This window comes from Amblyomma americanum, chromosome 1 (assembly GCF_052857255.1).
Source record: "Amblyomma americanum isolate KBUSLIRL-KWMA chromosome 1, ASM5285725v1, whole genome shotgun sequence".
Classification (NCBI taxonomy): Eukaryota; Metazoa; Arthropoda; class Arachnida; order Ixodida; family Ixodidae; genus Amblyomma; species Amblyomma americanum.
In genome coordinates this window covers 305879279-305895369 of record NC_135497.1, presented here as the reverse complement: position 1 = coordinate 305895369, position 16091 = coordinate 305879279, and positions in this window count along the sequence as shown.

Genomic DNA, 16091 nt, shown 5'->3' with positions numbered 1-16091 from the left:
TGTATTTAGAGATTTTATAGACAACCATTACTCGCCATATCGTTGCCAAGATTTTATAGAAGGCGGTTCTGGGAGGCGCTGCCACGCAACGAATTCTAGCCTTCCACTAGCGCCACAGAGAAATTGGGGCTGTTAGTAGCGTCCGCCAGGCACCCCACCGTCGACGCTGCGTTCAGCTCCACCAGTGGCGAGTCTTGCCTGCAGCCCAGCGGGTCAGCGTCCCTTAGGAACCCACATCTAAAAAAGTCCTGAAAGCATTTCGTGATTTCACAGTTGTGGGATACACTGGTATCCCCTGTTGTGATCGGAGGCCCCGACAGCGGGAACAGACGAGCCCGGCAGGCGCCATCGAACTATGTTTGACCAAAGGTGCTGTCGTCCTGAGAAGAGGATTAGGAACGGCTCCTGGCGACGGTGAGCTGTGACGAAAGGCCTCACATCCCTTCGTCCGGAGTTTGGAATGCGGCATTTCTCCCGAACTGCGCCCTCACGTGGACCGGCAGAAAGAACCGAACAAAGGCGCCGGACCCGCTTCGCTCGCTTGCACCTGCGCGGCCAGACAAAGCGGGGGCGGACACGGCTGATTCATCTTACCCTCTGGAATTCCCGGGCCCGTCAGGACGCAACTTTCCCACGGAGGGGATCACCGCCTGCAAAGCCAACGACCTTATGCACCTGGTCAACCCGTCGGAAACCACAATCCAGGACCTCAAGGCGCCAGGATTCCTTATCGCCTGTGCACGTGTTTGTGAGGGCGGAGCGGTCACGGTGTTAGGGAAGAGACTATGAAGAGTGTGTCTGCGCATTGGACGCTTGATCAGCCACCGGTTTCCCTAGCTAGGTGCCTAGGGAATATCCACTGTATTTAAGCCGCGATTTGGCTGGTTTCACGGCACTTCATCTCTGACTTTTGGTCTCCCTGCTTCTGTTGTAAATATGTAAATAAACCTTCAAGTTTACCAACCCTCCTGAAGGCTTCCCTCCGTCGTCTGCAAGAGTTCATCGTCATGCGGTGAAGACCTCGGTCCCGATACCCAAGCATATCAACTGGTGGCAGCGGTGGGATGGTCTGCGCCTGGTCCTGACTCTGGTATGGCAAGTGCGCGGTCTTTCTCTTGGAGCATTGCCAGGTTTTACAACTTTGGAAATTTTTTAGCCTAGGTAATCGAAGGTTGGTATAAGGGGCAGCCGGGGCTCCTCTGACCGCGTGAGTAGAGACTTGCCGTTGCTTAAATAGTCATGGACTGGAAGAAGCTGCGCAAACGAGACCTAGTTCTCGTATGCGGGGAATTGGGCATTGATTGTGGGTCGATCCGTAGAAAACCTGAATTGATTAGGGCAATTGAGGATTTCGGTGCGGACGAGGAGGAGATAGTAGAATGTTGGGAGCTAATTAAGGAGGAGTTGGAGGAGGAAAGGGAACAAAAGAAGCGAGAGGATGAACAAAAGCAGCGAGAGGATGAACAAAAGAAGCGAGAAGAGGAAGAAAAAAGGAAGCGCGAAGAGCAGAAAAGAGAGCATGAAAGAGAGATCGAGAAAAAACGGCTCGATCTACAGATTGCTCTGGCCGCACAGGCAGAACGCACTAGGCTAGAGGTGCCGAACACAGTGGCAAGCCAGGCAGAGATAGAGAAGCAACGCGAACGAGAACTGGAAGAGCTCAGGCGTAAAGTTAAATTGCTCAGATGGCAAAGAGCGAGAGCGCGTCTGAGAATTTTTAGAAGAGGAGAAAATTTCCAAAATTTTCTCGCAAATATTGAAAACATTTGCGTAGATGAGCAGGTAGACCAGGGCGACTGGCCACGGATGTTGATGGCCATCCTTCCATGTGATGTCGGCGCCGTATTAGCGCGGCTGTCCGACGAGGATGCCGACAACTACGAAAAAAAGAGCCCTCTTCCACTTTTTCGGCATACGTACAGAGGCGCACTCTAAAGATCGTAGGGATGGCAGAGGGCCGCGCACCCATCAGAGTGTCAGCGACCAGCCCACGAACCCCGCTTGCTCAGCTAGGGACACAATTGTTGCTCGGAAGAGCAGAGAAAGGGCCGGTTCTAGCCCTGATACAGATGCCGCTATGGCAAATGAGGCACAGATTCCGCGCCAGAAAGACTGCGGCGAACTTGTATGTCACCGCACGGAAAGAGAGCTTTCCGTCGAAGAGCGTAACACAGAGTCACTTGACAGCAGCGTTGAAGCGCCCAGACAGAGCGCAGCGTTAGTTGAAAACTGCGATGTCACTGTAACCCGGAATGGCAATGACGCTGTTCCGATATCCAGAATTAGGGACAGCGAAGTGTTACGCTCTGCGGAGATGCAAATGCGGGCAGACTTTTTTGAGTTGCCGACGGGTAGTGGCCCACGGATAGCGCCCGCTGACAGTTCGATTGTAAGCGCAGAATGCGGCTCAGCGCTGCATCGAAACAAAGAGAAGCTCAGTGATGAGGAAATCACAGCGGCTAGTGACCGACCGCAAGAAAATGAGCTACCTTGTTTAGAAGAAGGAGCAGCGACCGGCTCGTCAGGGAAATCGTCACCTGGTACTGATAGCAAAGCGCGAGTGGCTTCGCTGCGCGAGAAAAACAGAGAACGCGACAAGCATTTGCCAACTGCTACGTCGGCTGCTGGTGTTGAGGCGAAGGCCGGCAGCTTAACAACACGCGACGGCACCGCGAGAACTGATGACAGAAAGGAAAAATCAACAATGGTAGTTTCCCGAAGGCGGCTGCAGGCAAAGAAAGACGTGCGGGTCAAAAGCACCGGAAGTGTGAAAACTAATCAGCAGTCTAACGGCCCGACATCTTTGCCGCGGCACAGGAAATCAGAAAGGCGTCGCGTGCAATACCAACCAACTAAGCGTGCAGGGCGAAAGCCACCTGTTCCATTGTGGGACCACGACAGGAGTTGTCGCGAGACAGGTTACGCGTGCGGCGTGCTCCGCAGAAGGGCGCGCAGCTGCCACACTATAAAGGGCGCCGCAGAACGCACGGGTGTCGGAGGGGGACACAACATGCAAGAAAGAGAGAGAGGAGGAAGCGGCCCTGTCCAACACCCTTGCACTGTAAAGTTCCCAGGAGCCACCCGGGATTTCGACGCATGTCTTTGCGAAAAAAGGAAAAAAACAAAAAGAGGAACTAGTTTTGGTTCAGCAGACTTCCGGGCGTGAGCTGTTGGCGAGGGTTAAGTCATCCGAAATTTGCAGCCATATTGCTCCGTACTAAAGACCTGGCAATGTTCTGAGACTGGCCGCGTACTGCCTAGCCGGAGGTAGGGGCTGAGCTCAGATCTGATCGCTAATGCTCCGTTGAGGACCCTTGCCAGCTGTGCAGGTCGAGTGGACTGACTACTACGAGGCCGACTGGGACTCTGACGCCCATTCGTGGTGCACCGACCAGCTGCAACCACTTCGTGGCGTCTTCTTGGCGGCGGACGGATTGTTGTGATCGGAGGCCCCGACAGCGGGAACAGACGAGCCCGGCAGGCGCCATCGAACTATGTTTGACCAAAGGTGCTGTCGTCCTGAGAAGAGGATTAGGAACGGCTCCTGGCGACGGTGAGCTGTGGCGAAAGGCCTCTCATCCCTTCGTCCGGAGTATGGAATGCGGCATTTCTCCCGAACTGCGCCCTCACGTGGACCGGCAGAAAGACCCGAACAAAGGCGCCGGACCCGCCTCGCTCGCTTGCACCTGCGCGGCCAGACAAAGCGGGGGCGGACACGGCTGATTCATCTTACCCTCTGGAATTCCCGGGGCCGTCAGGAAGCATCTTTCCCACGGAGGGGATCACCGCCTGCAAAGCCAACGACCTTATGCACCTGGTCAACCCGTCGGAAACCACATTCCAGGACCTCAAGGCGCCAGGATTCCTTATCGCCTGTGCACGTGTTTGTGAGGGCGGAGCGGTCACGGGGTTAGGGAAGAGACTATGAAGAGTGTGGCTGCGCATTGGACGCTTGATCAGCCACCGGTTTCCCTAGCTAGGTGCCTAGGGAATATCCACTGTATTTAAGCCGCGATTTGGCTGGTTTCACGGCACTTCATCTCTGACTTTTGGTCTCCCTGTTTCTGTTGTAAATATGTAAATAAACCTTCAAGTTTACCAACCCTCCTGAAGGCTTCCCTCCGTTGTCTGCAGAGTTCATCGTCATGCGGTGAAGACCTCAGTCCCGATACCCAAGCATATCACCCCTCCTCGTCCCCCGCGCCAGCGGATATCGTGACTTACACGGGCGCGCTGGCCACCAGGAATGTGGAGAGAAGGCACCCCTGCTACTCTGCTCATTTCCGCCCCAGCACTGACGTGACGTCACGGCAGCGTGCTGTCTTCTGCGGAGAGGGTAGCACGTTTGACGGCAACGATTTGCTGCTAGGGAGGCAATGACTGAGGGGATAAAAGGGTGGAACGCGCGGCGGGAAGGGACTCTCGCTGCCGGGCCTGACCTGACTGCCCCACGGACCCCTTTCGCTGTCCGCCGGCCCCCGAACACCAACGCCAGACGACGTCAACGACGTGGTGAGCTGCTGAACATCTATTTTACGGATAGAGCATTCTTCCGCAGTGTGCTTTACCTCGCGTTAGGATAATAAACTGTTTCCTAGCGTGCCCTGCCGTTGCATCTTTCGTCCGGACCTCCCGTGGCTGCGACTTTGCGCCACGGGTTGGGGAAACGTGTAGCTTGCACGGAAGCTCGCCTTCCCGGCCGGCTGGACTCAGGGTGACCCCATACAGTGCACCTATTATGTCGTCCCTTCGGGAAGGAAAGCCGAGTACGCCCTAGAACAGGCTGTTAAAGCGTCATGTCAAGCGTGGTGTATTTTTAAAACACCGCCGTATGAGCGCGCGTGTGTCAGCGTCGCCTGTGGGTACCGGACGGGAGTGCGACTTATTGAAACACACGAAAACCAAGATTTCCGATGAAATTTTTTGTTTTAGTTTCGCAGTCTACTTATGGAGGCAGCCGTTCGTGAACAGTTGGCGAACGTTTTGAAGAAGACTGACAAAGTATGCAATGTGTGTAGTGAAGCCGGACATCCTGCCGAAAGGCGCTGTATCCGCTGGGCGTTTCCCGAAATCGCAAAAGCTTCTCGTGAAGTCGCATATGCTTCCGCGCGCGCTGCATTTGGTCACTCGTACAGCCGTTGAAACTGTACAGCCTAGCCAGCTCTACACGAACGGAAGTTCTCAAACGCCATGATAAGCGAAAAAACAAACAAAACACACTGCGCACCGCAACACACGACGGCGCATACGATACCCCAACCGCCTCCGGCGTCCGCTGGCGTGTTTGTAATCGTAGCGGGATTTCGGCCTGTCAATAGCCTCACCGGTTTCTTTCGAGGCGGAAACTTGAATAAAGCCGTTAAGCTTTTTCAATCCGGCGACGTCCACGACGTGAGGGAACGAATGACGGAAAATGGATGCGAAGTCATGTCGCCGTCTGCCGCAGGTCGACGACAAAGGAGCCGCGGCAAAGGAAACGGGGGATATAGTGCACTCCAAAGAGCACATATGCCGCAAGAAAGCAGCCTTTTATAGATCTTTTAAGACGCCAAAAACGCTTTTGTGATGAAAATAACCGCGAAGAAAGATTGCAACAAGAACTTACTTGTGACATCGAATTATTTGATTCCAGTATTTGAAAGTTTTGGCTGTTCATGCTTCCTGCGTGTCGTCTGAAAGCGACAAAACTTGGTCAGCAGAAAACTGCGACAAGTGCTATTAGAGCCAGCAGCACAAAGGTTAACGTAACTCACCTTTAGGTTTCATAGGTGACGGAAAGCGTCCGTCATAGCCTGAGTCGCTTTTGGGCGTTAAACCACCATAAACGGAACCAATGCAGATGTACTTAGGTTTCCAAATTCCCCCGCAGCACGCGGAACACTTCTGCTGTGCTTATTGTCTGGAAGTATCGACATCAATTTTGGCAGTGTATAAGCCGATTGAATATAGATGTAATTGAAACGATGTACAAAAATAATGAAGTGCAGAAAAAAAAAGTTGGGCAGGGCTGAATGGTACGCAAGGGGTGAACGTACGAAAAGGTTTACGACCGGGGTACCCTTTGCGCCGCAGTTGTTCATGATTTTTGTAGTAAGGTTGGAACAGATTCTAGAATAGAGTAGAGCCGGATTTAATTTAGCATAAATTTTATATTGGACTAACGACCCCTCCCAGATCTAAAGCCCTCAGCCGAGGGCGCTTGAGGTATCTGTAATAATATTAATAACGATTGTCCAATGTCTTCCTCGTTTTGTGTACGTGGATGATGTACTTTTTGCACAAAAACTTAATCTACTACTGCTCTCAGAATTCTTTGGGAAGGAGGCAGCAAGTATTGGGTTGAAATTCAGTTTAGAAAAATCGGGCGTTATGGTAGCTAGCGGTAGCTGGACAGGAGCAGTGTCAATGCAGGGGCGTTAAATAACGCGAGTAAAGAACAACAAAAGCTTAGAGGTGTGGATTGGCGAAGAAGGAGAAAAAAATTCCACCAAGTTGAACATCTCAAGACGAAAGGAGAGAGGACTCGAACATAATGAAGCACAGAACGATATGTGAATACCACATAAGAGTATATGGAGTAATAAGATGACTGTGGAAGAGTGTAATCGTTCTGGGGCTGACATATGAGAGCGTACTACTGTACTTTATAGCTCACGCATTAGAAAGTTTAGAGCTTGGATAAAAAAAAAACGGTAGGCAGATTTGCTCTAGAGCCTCATGAAAAGACAACAGACGAAGCTGCTGGGAAAAATGTGGGTTGGTTGTCATTTGAAGCACGGGAAGCCCAGAGCAAAACATCGTCTGAAAAGAGACAGAAAAATGGATCAGATGAGGTGGGCAGCAAATGTCTTCATGTGCTTGTGCAACAAATACTTGGACACGTGGTGGAGGAAGAATACTATGACGCTTACGACAGGTTCGTAACAAGTCACTTGTGGACGGGTACTTGCGTCGTTGTCCCAATTAGTACGCCGTATGTTTCCGTCATGAGAAACCAACAAGCCCGAACTGCAGCACGTTAATCAATTTTGTAGTCCGTCGCGACCTGTCGAAGAGTAAATTAGAACGATGAACTAGTGCGACCGCTAAGAGTGAAATCCACGCAGAGGTAGGCTGCAGAGTGAAGGTCGTCGTTCCCGCCTATACATGGGGCGCGGTTGGGCGGCTACGAAGCGTCGGCCCGTCGAAGGTCGTCCCGCGGTCTCGAGGCACGAAGATCCAGCCACCGCTGTTCTTTGAATGTTCGCGTTTTCACCGCCTGGGTTCTAGGTTGTCAGCTCGGGCTGATGTTTGCTATTTCAGCGAATATCCTTCGCATGTTTTTCAGCAGCTCATCTGTATAATCATGAAGGCTTCGATTGGTAAGCGTTATTCGTGCGGTGCTGTTTGCATGGTGTGCGTATGCATACAGAGTGCTGACCAATCGTAGTGTGAGAGAGAGGAAAATGAATGCCACAAACCTTTTTTTTTTCTTTCAGGTCGTTCATTATCCTAAACGCACAGAAACACCAGAATGAGTCGGACAGTTCGTATTGTAGAGGCAGAGTAAAATAGGACCGATTGCATCGCCTGTCGCAAAAGACCAGTTCATCATCGCTTTGGCCTTTAGTTTCACGCGACCTACGATATATAGCATGCTGCAGTAGGTCGCCACCGTTATCACTAACAATAATGTTAACGCGAGAGTGTGTGACCAGCGATAACAGCGCAATTGTCTATTATGGTAGCCACGTACGTGCGTTATCGGCGAGTCACTATGGTCCGCGTGCTCACCCATCTTTTCAACACAGGAAGCCAAAGTTTCACTTATCAATCTCATTGTGTAGGCAAACGCTACAATTAGAATTCGATAACGCCAACCTAAAATGCGGGTTGCACAGTGACGCTTTCGGACGAGCGGCGGCGTGCATCTTGTCATACAGCGATTAGTGCACCAGCGAGGGAGACCTGCTCTATAATAAAATGCACATGTATTTTTAGCTGCGGCGTCCGCTACTGGTGTTGAAGCCACCAGCGCAGCTCTCAGTTTTTGCCCATGAAAACGTGGGTGCCCCCGCATCTTAGTGTCATTACTCATTACTGCTATCCGGCTCCCGCTGCGCGCGTGTGCAAACTCGCCGAAAACTCCGGTGGCTATCACAAGGCGTTGCTCTTCACATCTTTCGATCTGTACGCCGGCTGGTAACGGTACCTGCAGGGTCGTTTTTGGTCAACGTTCCCCAGCTGATAATATAAACGCGCCCACAGTCAAACAGCGGCTATGGGGAACTTGCGCTGAAGTTTACGGTGCCGATTGCAGCGCCATAATCACTGCCTAGCGAGAAGAGCAAGCAGTTTTGGGTAGTACTATTAGTACTTTTCCATGCCACCTTCAGGCGCTTATTGACGTAAGCCTCCGCGCTCTGTCGAAGGCGCACGTGCCGTGCGTCAGCTATCTGGGCTACGTCGAGAGAAGCTAAGCAATGAATGCTGTCAGCCAAACGCGGGTATCTAATCGCGCAGAATGTGTTCTGGCGTTTGCAGCGGCCCAAGCGGCTGACAAAAGCAGTTTTGAGTCACCGAATGGAACAATTGCAGTGCCACATTGGCAGCGCAGGTTCCCCATAAGCTATAAGTGCGGTCAGTTGAATCTATCGAAGACAAAAGTCAAAGCCATGTTGTCCTCAGATTCCGCTGGCATCTGTTGGATTCCAGTAACATTCGCTTGATTCAAACGGCTTCATCTGGCTTGCAGGACGCGCACATCAGAAACCGCGCTCACCAAGTGGCTGATGAGCTCATCGAGCTTCACGCCATGTGCACTTATGAGGTGCTCGAGTCAGATACGGGTTCTGTAACTGTCATGAAAGACCAGGCGGTTTTTGGTGATATCGGGGTAATCTCGCGCTCAATACGCGCTCAATACTATATATGCTCGGCCACTGCTTGAAGCAAAGGAGGTGGCTCAGAGCTGCAGACCGAAGCGTCGCCCTTGTCTTACTTCCAGTTCATCTTCCGTCCCTCCTTGCTGTACCGCATATATGTTTACTAACTGGAACAGTGGCATGCGCGAGGGTTCTCGCGAGCTTCCGTTTCGCTTTGCTTGCTGGGGCACAGCGGGAACACCTCACGCCCGTTTCACATGCATGCGATTTTCACCTGCGACACTGCGAATTCTGTCTGTCTGCGACTGGGGAGGGCCGTCGGTCCAGTCGCAGACGGCTTGCGATCGAGCTCCGTCCGGTTGGTATTCAGTCGCAGCGTCGGTGTGTTCGCTCTGCGACTGACCATTGGGGAGCGCCGAGACGGCTTGCGACGTGCGGTCACGTGGGAGCTGTTGCCGCGGTGTAAGCGGAATTGTTTATTCTAATCAAAACATACGGAATAATGCCTTACATCTAGAAATACGCTGGCCATAGGATCATCAACACATTCTGCGTGATGTTTCTGTCGCGTTTAATAATGGGTTGCCTATGCAAACATCAAGGAACCTTGCCGGTTCTTCCGACCGAATTCGCTGTGTCGGTGTCGCATGTGAAAGCAGCGATGTTCGAATTCGCTGTGTCGGTGTCGCATGTGAAAGCAGCGATTTTCGATCGCTGCTTTCACATGCGACACCGACACAGCGAATTCAGTCAGAGGGACGGGCAGGGTTGCACAGGCAACCGATTATTAAACGCGACAGAAACGTCACACGGAATGTGTTGATTATTTTATGACCAGCGTATTTTTAGATGCAAGGCAATATTTCGCATGTTTTGATTACAATAAACAGTTTTGCTTCCACCGCGGCAACAGCTCCCACGTGACACCACGTCGCACGCCGTCTCGGCGCTTCCCAATGGTCAGTCGCAGAGCGAACACACCGAAGCTCCGACTGAATTCCAACCGGACGGAACTCGATCGCGAACCGTCTGCGACTAGACCGACGGCCCTCCCCAGTCGCAGACCGACAGAATTCGCAGTGTCGCAGGAGAAAATCGCATGCATGTGAAACGGGCCTCAGACGTCAGCTCGCCCTGGAAGGGAGCCAGGTCTGCAGGTGCGTGTGCGAAGCGCCACTTACCGAGACTCGCACGCCACGGACGGACGCGCTGTATGCGCTCTTCATTCCGAGCGAAGCTTCTGTTGGCACAGCGACGAGCTCTCGTCACGATCCAGGCATGCTTCGCGCTCAAGTTCCCAGGCGTCGAGCCACTCCACCGAGCCGAGCATGCCTGCACATTTCTTCCTCGTTTTTTTTTTTCTCAGGCATGTGACCACTCGGAATATCGGGGATTCTTTTTAGACACCTTGACTATAGCGCAAACTGCGCATGGACAAGGAGGAAAGAAAAGGACACACGCTAGGATTCTTCTTTTAGTGCCCTTGAATATTTAAAATTTGCACTAGTCTGGATGCCTGAAAGGTTGAAGGATTCGCTTGCGATGGGGGAAGTTTGGTTTGGTTTATGGGGGTTTAACGTCCCAAAGCGACTCAGGCTATGAGACGCCGTAGTGAAGGTGTCCGGAAATTTCGACCACCTGGGGTTCTTTAACGTGCACTGACATCGCACAGTACCTGAGCCTCTAGAATTTCGCCTCCATCGAAATTCGACCGCCGCGGCCGGGATCGAACCCGCGTCTTTCGGGCCAGCAGCTGAGCGCCATAACCACTCAGCCACCGCGGCGGCTATATGGTGGAAGTGATCCGGCGCGACCGGCCTAATTGTGTTCGCTCGATGGCTGACCATTATTCACGCCAAGAACTGATGCGGGTACACTTTGGCTCGGCATATGCGCTGAGTTCCCACTCCTCGACACTCCCCAAATTTTAGCGAAGGAAAGAAGATATACACATATCCGTGTCGGAGCGGACCCACTGAAGAAATACCCAACAGAATTTTCAGCAGCCGCCGCGGTGGCTCATTGGTTATGGCGCTCGAATGCTGACCCGAAAGGCGCTGGTTCAATCCCGGCCGCAACGTTTGCATTTCGATGGAGTCGAAATGCTGGAGGCCCCGTGTACTGTGCGATGTCAGTACACGTTAAAGAACCCTACGAAATCAAAATTATCCGCAGCCCTCCACTACGGCGTTGCTCATAGCCTGAGCTGCTTTGGGACGTAGAAGCAGCACACACGCATAAAAAAAAAAAACAGGAATGTACCGTTCGTCCCCAAAGAAAATTTTAGTAATCACCTGAATACCGCCCACAAATTTCAGTACCCGCATGACTGCTTATAGATTGTATTTTTTTTACTGCAGGGAAAGTGATCATTGTGACATACGATATAAGCGGTTTTTTTCCCCCAGTAAAAGGGCCTGAATACATTAACGTTACTGATGCAACCCTGGCAACGACTAATAACTAATGCATTCACTGCAGGAACACCGAACTTGCAAGCGAAGCGGCAGGAAACGAGAGGGACGCATATCCCATGCAGCATAGAGCGCTGATTCAGGCTCCTCCTCTGAAGCTCTGCGCCTTTTTTCCAACTCGCGGTGAGACATACTTCCCTCGACTTACGAGCGTGATTTAACCATTTCTCGTGTTGCCTCTAAATATGACCCATAATATCCGGCATGCCACATCCGTGAACGCTGCGCAATGTGTTTTGAGGAAATAGAGTTTTGTCATGGCATTATTCCATGATTTTGACACACAACGACAATGTCAGTCCCCTGCCTGATATGTCTCCGCGAACATCGCTGCCGCACGCGTCGCTATAGTTCCGCCAATAGATTACATCTGTGCATGCAACTCTCTGCAGCCCGTTTATCGGAGCCACGGCCGGTTTTAAACGGAAGGGGGAAAATTAAAGAAAAGGAAACGGAGAAAAATAGGCATGAATTCGAATCTCCGAATACACAGATGAATTTCGCTTTGCTGAAGATCGCTTCCTGACCAAGAACGTGCCATTCTTTCCGTACGGAAATGGGTATACGCGCCGTTTATCATGTGTTCACATAACAACAGCAACAACAAAATGCAGGTTCTTTTGTTTCATGGACGCCAGATAGGTTCCATGCAAGCGGTCACGCTTGAATTGCGCTTGGGAATCTTGGCAAACGGCAAATACACGCCGTCTCGGCGTTTTGGCGCTGCGCTCGACCTCTGTATATGAAGTTTCCAATCTGCTGGCATTCATCTTTTTTTTTTTTTAGGCGGCCGTTGCCTCCTCTTTTTCCCTCTCCGCTGTGGCTCATCTGCGCGTGAGGCACGTTGCTCACCCATCCGGACGTTCTCACTTTCCTCTTGGGAGAGAGAGAGAGGCCAAGTGAAAGGCCAACTTGTTTTGGGCTTGCTGGCGCTACAAGGCATGACGAATGCTCCCCGCTTGTTTGCGTGGCTGAGAGCCGTCTCTGTCTCTGGGCGTCGCAGGGCGACGAAGCCTTGCAAAGGGGCGAAAGAGGAAAGGAAAGTAGCTGTCGGAAGTCGTCTTCGAACTTCTTTTGAAAGGCGAAGGTCATCTTTTGTTTTTGCGTGACGGATTCTTAGCTCGCCTAACAGTGAATTTTCTTTACAGTGCATTTGTTCTTATTTGAGCTCTCCGCGGTTCGTGAAAGACGTGCTGACTGAGTAAATAAAATGCGCATTGAACTATCGAATCAGCTTACAGTAACAGAGCTCATAGAGGCGAAGACCAGAGGAGGATACATCACGACCATCGTGTGCCCTTGCGTCTTTGTGTGCAATGTTGCTGCGGTATGCATTAGAAGCAAGCCCGCATCGCCATATCAACTGCAGTACGGATTAGGTTTACAGCTGTTCTCGTCGTGGAGGTGAAAAAAAAAAGCACTAAATTTCAAGTGCCCACAATAATTTCAGTATTGTGTTGTAAAATATGTGTCAGCATACAGAGCATTCCTGAACTCGGATTTTGCGTTTTGCGCATAGATAGATAGATAGATAGATAGATAGATAGATAGATAGATAGATAGATAGATAGATAGATAGATAGATAGATAGATAGATAGATAGATAGATAGATAGATAGATAGATAGATAGATAGATAGATAGATAGATAGATAGATTGATAGATTGATTGATAGATAGATAGATAGATAGATAGATAGATAGATAGATAGATAGATAGATAGATAGATAGATAGATAGATAGATAGATAGATAGATAGATAGATAGATAGATAGATAGATAGATAGATAGATAGATAGATAGATAGATAGATAGATAGATAGATAGATAGATAGATAGATAGATAGATAGATAGATAGATAGATAGATAGATAGATAGATAGATAGATAGATAGATAGGCAGGCTCAGTTACTGGGATTTCGGTGGTCAAAATCAATTTGGAGCCATCCATTACATCACATGCCTCGCTACTCTGGTATGTACAAATAAATAAATAAACGCGTGTGTTCAGGAACAAATTAGTTACAGCGGTGCCTCGCGACCCAGCCCGTAATATTAGCAACAGCGGACGAAAAATGCATGACCCCTTATGCATGAAATCATTTACGGGGTTGGCTTGCGTCACTGCGCTGATATATTTTTTTCCACGTGCCCATATACCACGTCCCATCTAGCCTTGCTGCCGACTGTGCAAGCATAATTGAAAATTAGGCCCCTGATCTGCAGACTATAGCTGCCGCATCACTTTTACGCTTTGTCGAGGGAATTTGTTGTCACGTGGCGGTGATGACAGGGCCACCAAGCGAAGTGTTTATTTGGCGAACTTGTTCTCCTAAACTCAGCAGTCGTCGGAATCAGGACGGCCGCGCTCTACTTAAAACTTCCCAGATAATGCGCGAACATAGTCGCAACCAGTCTCGCATATCGCAGAATCGGTCGCACGCGACCGCAATCGCTTCGCGAGAAATCTTGTCGCGTCGAGAGAACAAACCTGAGATAGGTCAACATGGGTGGCAAAACGAAAAAAAAAAGACCACGCGCCAATGTATGGTACGTACGATATGGGTAGGTCTGTTCCGCAAAGAACACAGCATGCACTTCACCCAAACTCTGCCGCATAATCAGACTGAAATGCCTCTGCAATCCTTCAGCCTCAACAGTCTGAGAAGTGAGCGGTGCGCGTAGTCGAGCGATATTGCATTGCTTCGCATAGGGGCCTGCAAGAGGTCGTTAACTTGGCGTTCACAATACGCCTGAATATTGTCACATTAAGCTGAAATAAGTGCTCACAAAAGCATATTTCGGGACAGTGTCACCGAGCTTAAACTCTATTCACGAGACTTCCGTGCGGTGGATGGCCAAGATAAGGAGCGGATCCTGGACGGCGTGGACGCTCACGTATATGTACAGCTTGATTCCGATTTTTTTTTTTTGTACGCTCAGAGTTGCCGCGTGTAGAAAGTTCAAAGGCGGACATCTGGAGGGCAAATAATAACAAAAAAAGGCTCCGAAGACGCAAACAAGACATAGAACAGCAATGAAAGGGCCGGATGTAGAACGCTCGGCCGCCACTGGCACTCCGGATTCCCGGAAGAAGTTCAACGTCCCCGGCCTCTAACTACTGGAACAAGCCTCCGCACGTGCTTGCTGGGACAGGAACGGGCTGGCCGGCCTCACCCCGCTCGCGCCTGGCTCCCTTTCTTCTCCGCGGCCCGTATTTGCTTCCCCCTTTCAAGTTTTTTGGAGTATAATCTCGAAGCAAAGGCATGCGAGTCGGGGTCAGATACCGCGTCAAGGTTACAGATGTCGACAGTCGGGCCCGATAAGCTTCGTGCGGTTTCAACAGGAGCGTCAAATGCAGGGTCATAACTCCTGAACCCATCCCACGTGAGACTCGAGAGACCTCAGTACACGAGGCCACCACAGATAGCCAAGATGTTTGGGGGGTTTTAAAAGCAGCCAGAGTTTAGCTAATTTTTCACCAAGTGGAAGTCAGTGGGTAGAGTAATTTAGCTAGGAAGGGAAGAGAATTGGCATGATTAATTGAAGAAGGCACGCTAAGTGATATTTGTTAGGTGACAACTGTCACCACCACGACACGAAGCGGTTGCTACTGATTATCGCTCTATATCGCGCGCTGCTATATTGTTGCCCGTCACGTCTCAAGCACGCTAACTTTTGTCTCTCTAAGGGCATAGAGCGCTTCATGTCATGAGAGCTTGAGCTTCGATCGGTGCTTAATTGCGATGGAAGATTATTGCAAGCGAAGGCGCTGACCACATGGAGTTTACGCGCTTTGTTTTGGAAATGGCACACCGCTTCTGTGTCTTTCCTAGTCAGTGATGTGGGTAGTAACACCACTTTCAAGTTCCATTTTCGACATCACCTCTTGTTTTCTATCTTTTTTTAGCTTTGCCTCGTGCGTGTTCTCATCCAATATTAACAATTGGCACCAGAATAACGGTGCAGTTTAGCACGGAGCATGCGAAGGGGAAAGTTTGTCACGGGCCCACGGCAGAAATTTTCCAGTGATGCTGATATCCGCAACTATGGCAAAAGCTTTTCAATAGCGCCATGCCGCAATTATGACCGACTATAGCTGGGGCAGGCGCGCTGGAGTAGCGCTGTCTGATAACGCCTTGAGCTGAGCAGGTATAACGCAGAAGCTCTATGGTCTTGACTGAAACCACTGAGCAAACACTCTAACGTTGAGGCGTTCTCGGTTCCAGACGCATTGGCACACAAATAGAGTTGCCACCTCAGGACGTACAGCGGCGTCTCAAGCACCGTACTGTTTACTTTATGTCTTTTTTTGTATGCCCTCGTTCAGTTCGGCAACTTGACACTCTACGGCACGTAAAATGACAGCCTGAATCTGTGCTTGATCACTATACAGTCGCATGGCTTGAGAATAATTAAGTTCCGCTGCATAAAAAAGCGGATGCCCTATAGCTGAGCAGCACAAGGCAGAAAAGTCTGTCCATAATGAAGCACCTTTCCTGGTCAGGTAATGCAATAATTAGGGACTCTATACTGGTAGCACAGGGCATGCATAATTGTTATTACTGGAAGCATAAATTTTTGAAGCCAGTGGTACTAAAGGTATTATTTGATATCATAATGGCACTGATAGTGTACATGTCAGTTTATCTCTTTAATTTATGGAGTCAGGTATTTTCCTTCGGAGAGGAAGAAAATAAGACGCCGCACCGTTCATGTGGTGCCTTTATTTCCTGTTTACTAACAGGCTCC